Genomic DNA, 5,140 nt, shown 5'->3' on the forward strand with positions numbered 1-5,140 from the left:
TTCAGTTTTAAGAGACTAATTTACGTCTTAAAGTGCTAACAAATATACTTGTCCAATATTCAACTTTTTACCTTTTTTTAATACTTCATGAGAATTTTATGTTGTAATGTGCTGCAGCTATAATAATTAAAAATATTTGTAAATAATTTAAATAGTTCAGTCTGTGGGTACTTATCGTATATAATTTAATTACAGTTAATTACTGAAATACGTTAACGTTTCAAAGATATGTATGTTTTAGTGTGCGTTATTGAAGATTGTGTAAAAAATTGATTTCCCCCTAATACTCAATCTTACTTTGTGAGACTTAAAGTATACATAAAGATTTTCAAAATAGTTAAAAAAAAGTTTTTTCTTTTACTATTTAAATCTGGATTTTTGTCTCCATTCTTAGGCCTCCTGCATTTCAAATCCCTTCTCCAAGTTGAAATATTGCTGTCATAAGAACTTTAATTAATCCCCCATGGGGTAGAATAACTCCTAATTTATGAGTGATGTAACCTGCACTCGTCTTCTTTGTCTAGCCGTCAGCACATTCATCATAAATAGATTCCATTGTTCCGATGACTGATGCATACTTTAGTGGCGTCATTTTTCTCTCTCGTGCTCAACCCAATTACTTCCGCAGATAATAATAGCTTCCTTGTAAGAAACGCTGCCGTGGTACTGCTTTTCACCGCTAGATGTCAGTGTTTTGCTCCAATTCAAGGTAATCTGCTTTGAACTAAAAATGGCCATTGGTACGTCAGAAATATACTGACATTGTTGCAGTGGTGTGCCGTCAGAGCCAGCAAGGCCTTCTCTGCTGGCTTAACATAACCAGAAATCATGATCATAATTAATGATAAGAGTAATTTTTAATTTACTTTCCCTAAATATCTAAAATCATTCATTTTCTCTTCATGTCATATTATGGTGATACTTCCAGCGCTGTTGTTTTTAGGTTATAGAGTTTTTATCCAATCAGAATTCAGTTAGCTTATGTTGCCATGATGTACCAAATCTGCCTAGAGAGCCTTCAGATCAACAATGCGGGCGTCTGTGCACTGTAAGTGAACGGATACAAACATTTGACAGACAGTTGCGATAGCCAATCAGATCACGAGTTGTTGTCAGTAAGACCTTCTGGATGGCCTAAGGCAGATATATAGTCATAGACATCTTATAAGTAGACGCAGCATTTGCTGCTGTGACGCGAGAAATTCGGCCGCCATCTTGCAGTGGTGATGAGGAGCCGGCGAGCAGCCTAAATTGACAGTTGACAGGTAGAAAACAAAGATGGTGTTCAGCGTTTTCCTGCTCAAATGAGCGGACTGTTGAAAATAGGAATCGGAGGATTACTTTTCACAAGTAAGATTTAACATTAACGTACTATTGGTTGTATTTTGTGAAAAGAATATGACCACAGAGTTGAGAAGGAGCAAAGATCTTCAATAGTACTGAAATCGTAGCCGCTAGCAAACAAGAGTATGACCATAATAGAATTGTTTGTCAATGAAATTAATTACATTTAAAAATGTCATACTTGAATAACATAAAGTTGAAATAAATGATGAAGATAAAGATTGTAAAAGCTAACAGGGGTAAAAGTTAGGACCACAGTCCAGATTGTGTAGAGGGGGGGTAATATATGTTAGCTAACTAGACAATCAGATAGACAGTGGCTATACAGTATTATACAAGTCTAAATTTAGTCTAGCTGCCCAACCCAATTTTTATGTAGGATATACGCATGTATATATAACCTAATCATATTGTTTCTTGAACTTAAAAATAGCGGATCACCACTCCAAGATGGCGACCCCGCGTCTCGTCAGCGCCAGTAGGCAGTAGCGGTAGACGCTGCGTCTACTTATAAGATGTCTATATATATAGTGATGTTATGAGCTAGGTAACATAAGAACTCCATTACCCAGCGAGCCCACTGTTTAGGTTGTTGAATGCATAACATGCAGCGGGATGTTTTTGATGAGCACCTTGTGGAGTAAACTTTAGGAACTCAGCCAACACGCCTCCACTGCATCTTTTATGATTAGACAAGACAACACATATATTTGCAAGACCGTTTTCAAGAAGGATATTTAAAGAGAAACTACATCTTGTGAGACGATGTCTGCCAACCCCGAAAGCTCGAATGGGTTCTACAGATTGTGAGTTCAGATATTGTATTTCTTTATTTTTTCACGTTTAATATGTTTTTTGCAATTTAAATTTTGACAGTACCACATAAGATGTTTTAATTGCTGAAGCAAGTGTATTGATTTTTAAATGCGCCAGAAAATAAGCTGTTTTGTACAATGCCCAGTAGTGCGTAAATGTGTTTCTGTACAGTATTTCTCCAGCAATGGTCATGTGGTGACATCAATTATGATATTTTGAGAGGTAATCATTGAAGGCCTAGGTGGGAAACGCACGGCCCGCCACTGCATTGTTGTGTGTATCAACAAATATATTAAGATTATTTGGAAGAAAACATTAGATTCACGTGGCTTTATTGTTAAAAAATATATACATTATTTGTATTATCTTTTCTGGTATAGTAGGATGTCTTCAAGTAAGTAAAACATATATGCATCCATTTTCTACCGCTTGTCCGTAAAACATTTATAACAAAATATGCAGCAATTAAATTATGATGAATAACATGAAATACAATTAAATATGACAGTTGGTATTGTAATGCAATGTTAAGTAAATTCACTCTAGAGCAGGGATGTACAAACTTTTAGGGCTCCCCTCAAATTTGGTTTCAGTGACCTGGTAAGGCCTCAGTCATAAAAATGTTAAAAATAAGTAATGTTAATTTTTTTGTTCAACGCTTAAATCTCTAGATCAATTTTAAATCCATCCATCCATTTTCTACCGCTTGTCCCTTACGAGATCGCGGGGGTGCTGGAACCTATCCCAGCTGCACGCGGGTGGAAGGCGGGGTGCACCCTTGACAAGTCACCACCTCATCGCAAGGCCAACACAGATAGACAACATTCACACTCACATTCACACACTAGGGCCAATTTAGTGTTGCCAATCAACCCGTCCCCAGGTGCATGTCTTTGGAGGTGGGAGGAAGCCGGACCACACGGAGGGAACCCACGCAGTCACTGGGAGAACATGCAAACTCCACACATAAAGATCCCGAGCCCAGGATCGAACCCAGAAACCTTCGTATTGTGAGGCACACGTACTATAACCCCTGTACCACCGTGCTGCCCAACTTTAAGTCTTTCAATATAAAGTTTATTTAAATGTATTATTTAATGTTTTATGCCATTTTGTTAAAACCCTGTTTTGTCTATGGCAAACACAATATATACAAAATTGTCACCCACATTTTTTCAAAGTGGAATATTTCATGTTAAGTATAGTTAGTGAAGTATATAGAGCCTTAAATATGTCAATGATTCATAACATTGATTTTGATAGATTATTATTTTTTGAGCAATGGCAATTTAATTATAAGCAATGGCAGTTAAAAACAAGATCCCACTAAAATTATTAGGGATTCAAAGGGCCTGATTCATAAAAGTGTTACAAAATAAATCATAGATTTTATCTATATTTTTTTATTTTTTTTACTTTCAGCGCTTAAATCTCTAGATTAACTTGAGCTCTATCTGTTGATTATACGTTTTTATTACGTTTTTATGTTGGTTTCTTTTGTTTGTTTTATGCTCTTTTTGTCAAAGAAATCTTATTTTAAGTTATAACAAACACTCAAAATATGCAATATTTCCCCTATTACTATTTCAAATTGTAACAATTGATGTGAAGTAACTGGAGCCTTCAATAGGTCAATAATGCATTAAACAATGTTTTTGATTCATTACTATATTTTGAGCAGGGACAGTTTTAAATGAAACCAACAGCTTTGTGTTATTAAAGTCAACATTGCAACTTTTTTCGTTACAATTCACCTGTTTGATCTTTAATTCTACTTATTTGTCTTTATTTTTGTAATAGTATTTTTAGAATTTGCCGCAAACCATAAAAAAATCAACTTGGGGCCGCAAATGGCCCCCAGGCCGCATTTTGGACACCACTGCTCCAGCGAATTTGTTATATGTTATGTTATATCTTTATTTTCAGGGAATATGTTAAGATCTCGATAAAGGTGCTGAAACATGGGTTTTAATTACCTGAAACTATGAAGACTGAATTGTACGAAAACGGAATCCATTTTTGCCCATAACAAATATGGTTAATCAAATCTGGTAGAGACACCAAAACATATTACCACAAAAGACATTTTATAGAGAATTATTTCAGTTTTACAATGGCGAAAACAATTCATTTTTTTTCTACCACTTGTCCCTTTCAGGGTCACAGGGGGCTGGATCCTATCCCAGCTGCACTCAACCCGGACAAGTTGCCACCACAGACAACATTCACACTCACAATCACACACTAGGGCCAATTTAGTTTTGGAATTTATAAATGAGGAATTAATGGATAATTATTATTCAACATGAAAAATAACAATAAAAATAATAAAAAATAAAATAAAATAAAATATTTAACATCACTTTTACCTTTATTGAAGACTCTTGTTGACAAAGACGGCGATAAGCGGGAAGAAGAAAGTCTGAGAAAAATAGTTTCACATTCAAATCACAATTCTTATCAATTCCGATTCTAAAAAGCTTCATAATCAAGACTTAAAAATAAATACTTTCCTAAAACTTATTTTCTTGAATTAATGTGTGTTTCTCACCTTCTTTATCAAAGTGCTGGCATTTGCAACTGTCTCTGAATGTCTAATACTGTATGACCACACATGCTGGGAATCATCCAAAATGTCTTGAATATAATACAAATAAAGTGAGCTGCAGCAGCCGTCCTTTGCCGCCCTGCACTGCAGCCTGCATGCCAATAGAAACTGTTAGTCAGATTAATGAGTCAGATTAATGAGAGCAACAATCCTTCACTGCTCTAATAAGTCTTTTGGAGTGACTGTGTTATGTTATTCATCCAAGGACCAGCTTGCCTTTCTAATCCAATGTGGAATTCTGACAATCAGAACTGATAAAACCGGCTCAGTGATGAAGTTGGCCGAACACACAGTTTTTGGAAATTTGGATGTTCAGGTGGATTTTGTCTGACATCACAGCCAGATGGACTCCTGAATTCAAATAGATTCTTA

At 35.7% G+C, this 5,140-nt stretch overlaps 1 protein-coding gene across 3 annotated transcripts in view; it reads left to right on the plus strand.

The window, feature by feature from the left end:
• Positions 1 to 590: 590 nt before the first annotated feature.
• LOC133607435 (uncharacterized) overlaps positions 591 to 5,140 on the plus strand; it is a 75,735-nt gene continuing 71,185 nt past the window's right edge. For all 3 annotated transcript variants that reach the window (XR_009815414.2, XM_061962054.1, XM_072913823.1), the window contains exon 1: positions 591 to 709. The gene's annotated coding sequence lies outside the window, so the exon portion shown is untranslated. The remainder of the gene's footprint in view (positions 710 to 5,140) is intronic.

The sequence above is a fragment of the Nerophis lumbriciformis genome, linkage group LG09 (genome assembly GCF_033978685.3).
Source record: "Nerophis lumbriciformis linkage group LG09, RoL_Nlum_v2.1, whole genome shotgun sequence".
In the NCBI taxonomy this organism is placed as follows: Eukaryota; Metazoa; Chordata; class Actinopteri; order Syngnathiformes; family Syngnathidae; genus Nerophis; species Nerophis lumbriciformis.